The following is a 13,321-nucleotide window of genomic DNA, read 5'->3' on the forward strand; positions in this document are numbered from 1 at the left end:
ACCAGTGTTCCAAAGGACCGTCTTACCTGAGTTAGAGTTCAGGCTTCTTTTATAAAAAAGGGTTGGGGATATGGCTGGTTGATGCAAACTTCTTGGTGCTGGCCAGACCCCAGAGGAATTCTGAAGATTCTTTGTCCTTGCAGCTGTCCACATAGGTGAGGTCATGATGTTCCTATAAACTTTCAACAAGACAAATGCTATTCTCTTTTTCAGTTTTTAAAATCTCTATATGAATGAAAAATCTTATACCTTCAAAGGTCAAGCTTGGAAAGCAGAGCCTTGAGAATGGGCTCTCATGTTTATTTCAGGCAGTAGTCAATATTCTTTTACAAAGGTGCAGAGCAGGGACTAAGCACAGGCAGCAGGGAAAAAAGGTCAGAACTAAAAGAATAGATCCAGCATAGATTCAGGGTGTTTTTCTCTGTTATATTTTTAACAATAAAATTCAGTGGAATGTAAGAGTGTAGTGCATGTAGTAAAGTTCAGTGTTATTTCAGTATTTTTTTCCCATTAATCCCTATATGACATATAAATTATATTACATACTGTGTTAAATATGATGTATGAAAAATACTGAATCACATCATACATTAGCTCAATAAGTATTTGCTGGGTGAAAAAAAAATGACAGTTGCGGAAAGAAGTCATCCCCAAGAAATAACTATCATGGGGATAGGCATCCTAATAGTAGATTCTTGAAAAGGAAACAATAACATGATCTAGTCAAAGAAGAACCTTCAAGGAGGAATGCCAGGGCTCTGTTATTATCAGCAGGGTGTCCTTCCCAGATAGCTTTCCAAGTCTGGCTGTCATGGTATGGTTGGATAATGTTGCATCAAGTCCATCAATGTTATGGAAAAACTGCTAAATAAAGAGAATTCTTACTAAAATTTCGATTTCTTAGGAATAGTCCCAAGTGCAGAATCACAAGGCCCTTTTAATTCTTACTCCTTTATACTTAATAGTATTACAGTAGAGAATGTACCATTACATTTCTTTCCCCAGGCTCCTCTGTAATACTGGAAGAGTCATTTGCCTATATTTTGCTCTATATTTTAGGAGACTTTGAAGTATAAATAATATTGCCTGAGCCTGTTCGGAACCAAGGTGTCCTATTAAAAGAAAAAGGCCTTGAGAGCAAAAATAGTTTGTCCTTAATTACATACCTTCTGTGGGTCAAGAAATGACAGTATAGACAAACTGGGTTAACGTATTACAAGACTTACCAACTAATCAAACAATCTGTAAAAGCTAGTCAATGATGACTTTAAGAATTATCCTCGGAACCTTTCCTGAAAAGGGTTAATCTGCGTATATGTACCTACAAGGGAAAAAAAAAATTATATATCACATTCACATGGATTCGTGAAACTTTATCTAAATTACTGAGAACAAAATCAGGCTAATAAACTAAAATATCCTCTGCAGAGGTCAATGACTCTGGTAATAGGTGATCAAAATGTATAGATATTCCTTGCAAATGACTTTTTAATTTTTCTTCAAGAGTTCACAATGTATTAATCACTGTAATTTGGAAAATCCTAACATAGAATTGAGATACACTTCACAATCTAGTAATCACTCCACTGTGGAAAAATCTTAAAAATCTGAGCTGCTAGGTCAAGTGAAGAGAGCCCTGAGTTGAGTTGGGAGTTTAGGGTCCTGTACCAGCACCATAACAGTCAGCAATGGGAGCCTGAACACATGCTAGCCCTTGCTCTCACAAGCCTGCTCTGTCCTCAGCTGGGAAGCAGTGCTTCAGATTAGATGGGCCTGCCTTTCAGTCTTCTATGTGTAATTCTATGTGCACTTTATATTCCCAAACTGGTCATTAAAGTACTTATTTACCATGGATGATAATAATTTGACTCAAATGACATATTTAAAGAGAGCAAATTAAACATGAAAATGAGTGTTACCTCCTTAAAAAGTAAAATTATCTTGTATGCAAGTGTTTTAAGGAATAGTTGACTAAAATTTTCTCTAGAAATGTAAGGTGAATAGGTAAATCAATCCCCATCCTCACACAAGGTTGTAGATTAAGTCCTTAATCATCAGCTTGTTATTGCTAGAAGCAATTGGTGTTAAGCAGCTTTCAACTTTCCCTGAAGTAATCTTGGTTTCAAAGTTAAGAATCAGCCTTTTGAGTTTTACATATTTGATATGTGGGCAGTAAATCTGTAGATAAATATTTTTGCAATGAATGACACAGCATTTTGAGGCTGGACTGATTCCACAAATGTGGTAATATATGCTAACAATGAATAATTGCTTAGTGGTGAAACACTTTTTCCTGTATAACATTGGGAAAGGCCATGTCCAAAGTGCTTTGTCCCTGGGGTTAAATTAGTTTGATGTTAAAGTTCATAGTTAAGATAAAGTTTACTCTTTAAAACACTCCCTACCCCATATCACGTTGCCTCTGGGTTGAATAAGATAGAATATTATTGGCATGACAGAGTTTGCTAAGGAAAGCTTTTTACCCTGGAGAAAAAGCTAAACATATGCCCAGAAATTTTCTAGAAAACAGACTCAATTGTTTTCTTATATTCATACTAGACTATGTAATACAAGGGATATTATTTTAAATACTATTTCCTCAGGTATTATTGAGCATCTATAATATTTGAAGGCAGGTATTAGATCTAATGACCTCAGCAATTTGATGCCATATAATTATGAAATTGTTCTCTAAGTTGTGTTTCCATGATGATTTTCTCTCTTTCCTCTGTTTCTTTACTTGATTAATTACTACTTCAGGTTTTAGCATTACTTGGACTTTATTCTGGGAAACCTTCACCACTCTTAACTTTTGCAGCACCTGATGGCTTTTAACCATGGAACTTACCACATTAAGTTATCTGTGAATCACATCCACTTGGATATTAGAGGGCTGTATTTTGCTATGTCCCCCAACATTGGTATAGTGCATGTCTTAAAGTTGGTGTATTCAATAAATCATTAGTAATTACATGAATAAAAAGTTATCATGATCCTGGGGTTGGGGTGGTGGTGATGAAAGAAACTATTCCTTTTGTATACTAGACACATAACAGATTTTTAAAAAAATATTATGAAGACAGAGAACACTAAATTCAGAAGCCTAAACTTTGTTCCAAGAAAGCTGTGGGTAGCAAACTATAGAAGGATTTTGAATCTCCCACATAGCATTGGAAATGTAGGGAGGTTATTTAACATAACTATGTGGAGTAGGTCCCCTTAAGGAACAAGACTATAAAAAGAAGCTGCTTTTGGGAGCTCCCTCTGTGGCTCAGTGGTAATGAATCTGACCAGTATCCACGAGGATGCAGGTTTGATCCCAGGCCTTGCTCATTGGGTTAAGGATCTCGCATTTCTGTGAGCTGTGGTGTAGGTTGCAGATGCAGCTCAGATCTGGATCTGGCATTGCTATGGCTGCGCTGGCAGCTGCAGCTCCCCCCTAGCCCAGGAATGTCCATATGCTTCAGGTGCAGCCCCCAAAAGAAAAAAAAAGAGGCTACTTCCATTTTTAGATACCTCACATGAGTCCAGCATGTTGCCAGGTACATGCTGCCTCTTGCTTTGCAGCCTGAGATAGAGTTACACCCTCTGCATTACATTTCATTCTCTTAATTATTTACATAATCCCTCTTGCTATGCCTATCAATTTACAGACTAAAAGGAATCTCACCCTTAAGTGCACTAAGTCATATACTTGGCTGCATTGTACAAATACGTTTTACCTGGATTATATTTGGCAGTGCAAGCCCCCAAGTGATGATAATTTCATTGTATTTAACACAAAGTCTCCCTAGAGACAGTGGGTGGGAATACCTGAGGTGAAAGGAAACCAAATTTGCTAAGCATAATCACCCCTGATAACGTGTCTTCTTTCTACAACTTGTGTGTGACTTTAGAAATGTATTACCACACAGCATGTTTAAAGCTATATTGCAAGGACAAAGTTCCAGCGGCAGTCCCCTTTGAAAACTTCATGCTCATACCAAACTATCATACTGTGATCATTTATAAAATACTAACTTTGAGAAGAAAGTGGTTCAATATTCCCCCAGATTATGGAGTTTGTTAAATCCCTAAATATTTTGAAGGGTGAGATAGACCACCTTGTTAATATTTTAAAAAATATAAAATGAAAATATGTAGATATTACCAGAGATAAATTGAGGATGAAGTTGTTTCATGAGTAGAAGGATGAATAAATCTTGGCTGCAAATGATAAAAAAATATGATGGTGCCCATTGTTTATTTATGTGTTTACAAGTTTATAGACTAATAAAATGACATACTCCTAAGGTACTGAAATGTCTGAAACTGCCAAGAGAACTGAATGCCATTTTTCTGGTATACTTTGGATATATTTTCTGCTATCAAGATGAAGAAAATCAGAAAGGTATTTAAATGCATCATTGTGGTTTAATACATCAGTGTTGTGCTGCAAGAGGCTTTTCACTTCTCAAAACAGAAGAATTGAAGCAGACCTCACAGACTTTGTTGAACACTTTGAAATAGTTTGTAAGTTGTAGGAGGATTCCTAGAAACAGAAAAGGTTGAGTCTGATCGGAGACTGATTATCTCCAATAGGATCTTTAAAGTCAAGAAATATTTAATGCAAACATTCATTACTCATTGTATTCTCATTATTTTTTGCAGTATTAAAATATAAAAATCCATGCTGTCATTAATTCCTTCAATTAAAGTCCTCAAAAAGTTCTATCTCAAAAATTATCCAAAGAAGTTTTATGTACAGGTGCATAATTTAGGAGGTTGGGGTGAGGCCCAAGAATTTGCATTTCCTACCAAGTCCCCAGGTATTTCTAATGCTTCTGGCATGGGACAGACTTTGAGGACCACTATAATACATATATCTCCCAATCCAGTGTTCTTCTTAGGAGGGAAGTGGAGGGGTAAGAGTGAAATGCATCATGGCAGAATGTGTTACAGTCTTTAGGTGACACTTCAGGAGGGATGTACTTTAATGGGCATGGAGGCAGGAAGAGAGGGAGGAAGATGCACACGTTTGTGTCCTGTTACCAATACGTTCAGTTTCTTGATTTCATCAACAAATAGACAAACCTAGCATTTGCAGGCAAAGAACTCAGAGTAGTTAAAGGGGGAGAGTAAAGACTGCACTAAAAAATTTCAAGTACTTTCTCAAGCTACTCTTCTTTGCCCTTTAGCATTCTATCTCCTGGGGCTCAAAAATCCAAAGTGATAGGTAAATGTAAAGAAGTAAAGCTGACCAGCAGTCATCCTGCTGGTAAAAATATGTAGATCTTTCCTTATGTACAAAGTGACAACCCTTAACAGCTTTATGTTCAGAAAAGAGCAAGGTTAAATGTATTTTTTAAATAAAGATTATGAAGAATTATTATGCTTTAACTAGAATATTTTTTATGCTTAGAAGTAGACATATTCTTTGTAATACATATTAATAAATCTTCACATTTATATGGCTAAATGTGACATTATGTATTGATGAAAAACCTTTTCCAGTAGGTACACCAGAATATGAAGATTTAGTTAAACTATAAACTTGCAAAGAATATTAAGATGGACCTTCTTTTTATACACTAGAACTCAAATCTCATTGTAACTATTGCTGTTAAAAAAAATGTGAAACAGAATGTTTTCTATACCCTAACTCTTGCATTACTTATTATCAGCAGTGTTATATGCAATAAAATGCCAGTATAAAAATTTTCAGGTGTATTAATAAACTGAGTGGAATTTGTCTTGTAAAAGCTATTTGCCTTTAAAGAGACGAAGCTGCATGCTTTTCATTTTGCACATCATTTTCTGCATAGAACACTACCACTGCAATTCATTGCCTTTTCATGGAGTTACTAGACAGTTCATCATAGTTATAGTAGCATGAATTACATTGCTGAAATAAATATTGCAATGCCTCTCTCTTTAGAAGACATCACAAATAGGAACATAAGAAGACATTTGCTTTCTCTGAGAGAAGTTACATGAGCACTCTGTGTAATTTTCAAAGAGAGGGAGACAATTTGTGAACTTAGAACCAGTTTATGTCATTTACCCATAAAAGTCATTGGGGTTCATATTAAGTCAAGACTAGGATACAGCTAAATGGACTTTGTAAACTGAAAGATTCAGTAAAGCAAGACTTAAAATGTTAATAATTAATCGCTCCCAGTATTTTGGACAGTTTGTCACTGCCTGGTTTTGGGTAGCAAGTTCATATAAAACATCCTGACAATGAAGACTTGCTGTGTGATTTTTTTTTTCAGTATACTATTTTATTTTATTTACTGTTTGTCTTTTCAGGGTTTTTCAGTATATAATTTTAAAACAACATAACCATTTTTGAGGAAAATAATTTTATGTAGCTGCCTGTTGTAAAATTTTGGTCTTTTTCATCCCATCAAAATGTCAAACACAAGGAAGCTATTTCAAGATATTTTTAGAAAACCGAAGTGCATTTTCAATAAGTAAATTTATGAAAAATGGAAATATTTAATTTCAGAAATGTTTATTTGGTGTGCAGATTGAACATACATTTTTACAATGGTTATTAATGAAAACTTTCAAGGTCAGTTAAGCAACACACATAAAAACTGAATGATATTTATTCATTTACTTGGAGAGGGTAGGATTATTACATTCAAATTTGCTTTCCTATAAAGAACATATGTTCAAGATTTTCATCTTGTTACTTAATGGTGACTAAGGTGTATAAAATAACATAATAAAACAAATCCTCAAAGATCTTTTCCCCATCAAAATGATAAAGTTTATCTCTAAAAAGTAAGCATTATCCAGAACATATAAGATGATTATAAAAATAGAAGATATAGTGCAATAAAACTTGCAGTAAACATTAATTTTTTTAATGGCTGGCAGGTCTTTACAGTTCTTGCATTGTTCCAGAGACTAGAAATGTGAGTAGTTGAATGTGGATATTGAGAATTTGGTTCAAAATTTTATTTTCCAAGTAGTGACTTAAAAAAAAAAGTAATGTAAAGCTTAAAACATATTCTCCAAAGCGTTCTTCTGTATTAAAAGGGTACTCTTACTAACAAAGAAATCAGTTGCGTTTTCCCTTTCCTTCCTTTAAAGTGAACAATACAAAGTTCAGTCAAGTTAGAAGGAGGGGGAGTTCCCTGGTGGTTCAGCAGGTTAAAGACATTGTCACTGCTTTGTCTTAGGCCAACAAAACAAAACAAAACATAAACAAGAAACGAACAAATTAGAAGGAGGAGATACTTTTTTTATTGAGGCAATGTATGCATTATTAATTTTTAAAGAGAAAATTATGAATGTGACTATTACATATATAAAAGTTACTCATGAATAAAGATGACAGTAGAGTAAGTTAATAACCAAGTATAGGAAATCAATATTTCAACAAAGTAGGCATTTATTACTCTACAAAATCTTTTATATAAGCCTGTATATTTTGTTAAAATATTACTTTTGAATTTGATTCATAATTTCTTTATTTAAAAATCATTTTAAAAGATTTGTTACAATTTTCTCATGCAATACCTTAAAAAATTCTAAAGCACAATAATGGCTTAGTATAAAAAATAAAGGATAAAACAAAATAATAAATTTTCTATATTTCACATGTTGGTTTGATAATATTTTGGATGTATTGGATTATATAAAATATAATATTAAAAGTTTAAAAACTTGCTTGTTTTAGTATTTTTTAAAATGATTACTAGAAAATTTTAAATGACAAATATAGCTTACATATATTTTCAGTGGAACAGCACTGATCTACACTGTAAATAGAAATTAAAACTTAAGTTTGGCAGTTTAGGAAATCTGTGGCCATTATTACTACAAGTAATTTTAGAGCATATCCATTTTGTGTAGCCACAGCTAATCTAACCACCTAGGACTTAAGTTCCTCCTTGGTTGTGAGACCATTTCAGATGTTAGTACATGTTCACAGCCATATTAGATTAACACCTTAGTGAAACCCTGAGTTTTTAGGTTAAAATATGTTTATGAGTCACTATACAGTAATAAAGGTTGTTTACAAAACAAGGATTCCTAAGTAAATCCAACCTGTACCTCACTTACAAGCCATTTCCCTGGCAATGTTTATTTGTCTGGAGGATATGGCTCCTTTCTTTTTAATTGGCACAAAAGCAGCATATGGGCTAGCTTACTCTGCATGTTTGCATCAAGATGTAATATTGCAGTGTTGAAAAAGCATTCTCCAAACATTGTTTCCTGCTCAAATCATCCAGGTAGAGTGCATTGATCTTTCTATGTGACATGCAGTAAAAATTCTGGCATCAACTTTTATTTGCCAAAGATTTTATTATTCTCCCAAATTTCACATTTTATCAATATTCTCATAGTAATACTAGGAGATAAGTAAAGCAGGTATTGTCCTCATTTTACAGCTGAGAAAATGGAGTTGAATTTCCTCTTTGGATTGGAATAGTATATAGAAATAACCATATTTTCCCTTTCAAATAAAATTATAACTCATAATTTGTGAGGCAGCCACACAGATGTAAACATTGCAACTAAAAGTAGACGCAACATTTATAGGCTAAAAATATTATAATAAAAGGGAATAATTCAGCCATATTTTTTGGTTTCTAAAATTCAATCAAAATTTTGGTTTCTAATAAAAATATTTAATCACGTTTTGTTATTTGTATGTTTTAAGAGTGAAAAAATAGTGGGTATGTAGTGTCCTCCAAATCTAATTTATTTATTAGAATTTTCATTCTGTGCAACTTACTTAAGTAAGCCTGTGAAAACAAGTTCTCCCTTGAACTATTCCTCAAAATAAAAGCTACCTTTGAGAAACAACTTTATATTATAGTCAATTAAAGTCCATTTTTAGTTAGTAATAAACACTGTTTTCATGCCCTGTATTTTGTTTACATATAAGGAAAAAACAACTTAGCTAATGCTTTTATAAATCTAGAGGGCTCTGAAGGGACCATCTTTAAGATAATTCCTTAAAATCCCTTTTGGAAGAGTATTAGTAGTTTCTTATTCAATGTAGATTTCTTAAGTAGCTGACATTTATTTTGTTTCCTACCACCTGATCTTGGTACCTTAAAATCTGTTTTTCATTTGTTTTACATTTATTCATGTTCTAATGGCTCCCAGTGATTTTCAGCTAGAATTTTCTTAAGGCGTCAGTTTTAAGACCTTTCTGCATTTATAATGAATATTATTTGTACCCATATGTTTAAAAAAAAACCTCTGTTAAGAATTAATGACTCATTCATATTGATTATATTCTTAATAGTTAATTTTTAATCATTGGGTTGGAGGATTAGAGTTCACTTGATTATAGTGAATGGCATGTGTATTTAATTATATCAAATATTGTGCCTTTCTTTGTTTGTTTTTTTTTTTTTTTGACTATACCTGCAGTATGTTAAAGTTCCTGGGTCAGGGATCAAACCCAAACCATAGCTATAACCAGATCCACACAGTGACAATGCTGGATTCTTAATCTGCTGAGCCATGAGGGAACTGGTATTTTCATAAATAGCATGTTTGTTCATTGAAATTCAGATCAGGCATAAACAACATAGATTTTGAAGAATGGAATGTTTTACCTTTATAATAAAAGTTGGCCTTTAACCTAAACTCAAAAACAAAGTTTCAGTTTGGGGTATCAGACCACACCACAACTGCCAGATTATAAAGTAATTGGACATAGCGGGTCCACAATGTTTTATGTATATTTCATTCTCATGTTTATCAAGCCATTGTGGTCATCCAAAGAGATTATTTGGACACATACTTCATCCATATTGATTTAAAAGGGGGTGTTAATAAAATATATCAAAAGGGAATTTATTTTAAAAGTAAAAACATGAATTCACCCCAAACTATCACATGTACTACTCATTTTATAAATCATGTAATGGACATTGTCATTTTGACAGGTAGAACATTTCTCTTCTTCCATCACCTTTGAATTAATTGGATTGTAAGAGAAAGAGGGATGGAATTTGGAATGTGCAATGGCTCCCATTGCTATTTTTATCATTGGAACATTTTGAAGTCAGGTAGATATTAACCTAATAAGGGAAGCCCCACTGGCTTTCTGTCTCCTCCAGACAATAAAACAACGTAATTGTGTCTGTGCCTCTCTTTTCAATTGTTCTACGATAACACAGATTGAGAAGCAACTACAGATTCTAATTAACTCAAATTAGACTGAGAGAGATGATAAGTATTACAACATAAAGATTAAGAAATTAATCCTAATTTTAAACCTCAAAGATGTTAGGTACAAAGGAAATAAATGTTAAAGGAACAAATTGGGCACTAACTATATCACAGATGTTGGAAGTTAGTGCTAACCAATCAATGGCTTTAGTCCATTTGAATACAAGTTACTGACTTTATACAAAAAAGAAGGATTTCAGCACCCGAAGTAGAATAGCTCACATTTCAAAGTGATATTAAGCCTTTTCTTGAACTTATACTTGATTCTATATTTATTAATAGCTTGGGGATGGAAAAGGGTAAGGGTAGGAAAATATTTTATTGGTTTAAAGATAATTTATTGGTTTAAAAACTTGCCTAGCAAGTTTTTTTAAGTTGAGAAAATTTATAAAGACTTGAGTATTACAACATATTATTAAAGACATTTTAAAAGGTATATAAAGAGAACTTTTATTCTAATTTTATTGTTTGAGGAAGCCATTTATTATAGGCATACATTAATAAAATTCCTTATTGAAACTGCAGAGCATTCTATTTTTCCATAATTGCAACTCCTTAAAATTTTTACATTTATACTGTTGCTTCTAATGTTAACTAATTTCTCCAAGTTTTCAATTATTTACTATGAAAATAAGCTTGTAATGAAAAGGTGATCTTTTTTACTGTTGCAGGATTTTCCTACAATAGTCCATAATTATAAACTATGAATTTATATTGTAAATTCATATTATATGATAAATTTATTTTTTAATATGCTTATAATTCTAATCCTTGTTACATATAGGATTTAAAATAGCAAAAAAATTAAAATAAAAATCCATTAGATTAGAGTTCTTCCTGTGGTACAGTGGGTTAAGAATCAGAGTGCAGTAGCTTGGGTTGCTGAGGAAGCATGGATTTGATCCCCAGCCTGGTGCATTGGGTTAAAGTATCTGATGTTTCCATGGATGCAGTTCAGATTCAGTCTTTGGTCCAGGAACTTCCCTGTGCTGCAGGGGCAGCCATTAAAAAAATCCACTAGAATAATAAAATATATAGCAATTTGACTAAAATTTAAAAAATCAAAACAAAATCAAGGAAGAAAATGAAAATGAAGTCTGTTTGAATCAGCCCAGGGGACATACAAATATCAAACCTAGCTTAAGAGTTTTCTGCAAAGGAAAGGGGGAGCTAAGGTAGGAGATGGAATCATATTAATTCTTCAGAGGAAGCAGTGTTTTCAAGAAATAAATTCTTGGAAGTCTTTTGAATAGGAACTCATATTATGGCTCTCCAAACAATCTTTTCAGCAGGTCTGCAGCATGCCAAGTGGTACATTACAACCAAAGCAAAGATATAAGGTGGCATAAACTGATTTATTACCAAGAAGGTACAAAAACAGTCAAATGAATCTGTTCTTTAAATCAGGTAAAATTTTAACTCTCTGTCCTTTAGTCATTGGCCAGCACCTCACATGAAAGGTTCTTTTGAAGCCCATGTGACATAGTTTTGAGGATCAACTAGTCATCTAGCTGAAATCACGCAAGTTCTTGTGGGTCCTGGGAAAAAACTGGAGTGCTAGTTCTGGGCACTGATTTGAAGGCTTGCAGGGGCTGGCTCACCAAGTCTCCAGTCACCTTTAAAATGGGGGAAAGTATCTTAAATATCATTTCTTTTCTACTGAAAATGGAGATATCTTTATTAGAAGTCATTGTTTTTGGAAGATATACAACAAGAATTAGGATCTTTCAAATGCTATCTAATTATCTTAATTAGAATACTTTGAATGTTAATAATCCATCTAGCATGTGGATTATAGTTAAATTATGTCCCCTTTGTCATACTCTCTATGCTGAGATGTTAAAAAAGTTGTAGACAACATAACAAGGGTTGTTAGAATCTACCCAGGAGTGGACTCAGGTTTTTCCTAAGACCAACTTTTTCTGATCAACTTTTTCCCTTGAAGATTTGCTCTACAAACCTCCTTCTTTATTAATATAAACACAATACTTAATTTGTAATAATGAATGCGAACATGTTTCTTTTCAATACTTTGTGCGTAGTGTTTTATGTTTCAAATTATTCCCCATATATTTTTAATTTATCCACTGGAACCTTGCAAATTGGAACACAATAGGATCATTATCTCCCTTGCACAAAAGAAAGCAAGAGGGCTCACCTTGGTAAAGTATCTAGAGCCAAATAGCAAATCTTGGCAGAGCTGCCATTTCTGGTCTAGTGGTTTCCCACTGTGTGCTTTTTCTCAGTGATCTTTTGTAATGTTCCTCTTGCTGTTTTTCCAGAAAAGTCTACAAGAGGAAGACATTTATATCTGTTTACCTGAGTTCATTTCCTCTTACTATTCAATCAAATGAATTTAAACCTTCCCTTTGTCTGGGTGAGAATATGTTTTTGAGTTTTCTGATGATTCCAGAATAAAGAACCCACCAGCTTCTTCAATATGAAATTAAAGTGTAAATTGAACTCTGTTCTTATTTAGCAAAGTTTGAATGGTAGTCTCTGCTTCACAAAAATTACAAAATATTTACCTCATAACAACCTAATTTAAAATACAAATGGAAATTTTTCTCCAGTTATTTTGTACAGAAGAGTTAGAAAATTGGGATATTTCAGACAAAATTCTTCGATTTATTTTTGTTCTCTTATAATTCAGTTAAAGGTATCTCAACTTATAATTTACTTCTCTGTTATCAGTGTTTTCTTCAAAATGGAGTTAGCTCCTCCTCAGAATAATATTGCCTCATGAAAAGAGCACTAAATATAAATCAGACAGAATGAGTTTATGTTGTCCCATTTCTGCCAGTTATTTGCTAAGTAACTTTGTTCAGTTCACATAACTACGTTAAACCTGGATGGAAACATCTGAGGTGAGGCAATAATATGAATAGGAGCCTCAGAGGGTTTTATGGAATTACTAAATAGGGGCAAAATGTGTCAGAGATCTTTGTTTCCTTGGCAAACTCTTCTCTTCATACTTCACCTCAGGCATCACTTCTTCGGAGTATCCAGTCCTTGCGTGTACCTTCTCATCTCACCTCATTGGATATACTCTCCTTTGCTGTCTTTGCTTATCTCCATCATTGCATTTGCTCTATGTGGTATCTGCCTAATTCTGTGCCTTTCCCAAAAGACA

At 33.4% G+C, this 13,321-nt stretch overlaps 1 long non-coding RNA gene across 1 annotated transcript in view; it reads right to left on the minus strand.

The window, feature by feature from the left end:
- Positions 1-1,226: 1,226 nt before the first annotated feature.
- LOC106509189 (uncharacterized) overlaps positions 1,227-13,321 on the minus strand; it is an 86,801-nt gene continuing 74,706 nt past the window's right edge. Inside the window, exon 3 of the long non-coding RNA XR_014841800.1 lies at positions 1,227-1,321. This is a non-coding gene — a long non-coding RNA (uncharacterized LOC106509189). The remainder of the gene's footprint in view (positions 1,322-13,321) is intronic.

The sequence above is a fragment of the Sus scrofa genome, chromosome 1, assembly GCF_054392235.1.
Source record: "Sus scrofa isolate SSC_HxYL_T2T_F1_AM1 chromosome 1, Sscrofa_HxYL_maternal_Yorkshire_Landrace_v2.0, whole genome shotgun sequence".
In the NCBI taxonomy this organism is placed as follows: Eukaryota; Metazoa; Chordata; class Mammalia; order Artiodactyla; family Suidae; genus Sus; species Sus scrofa.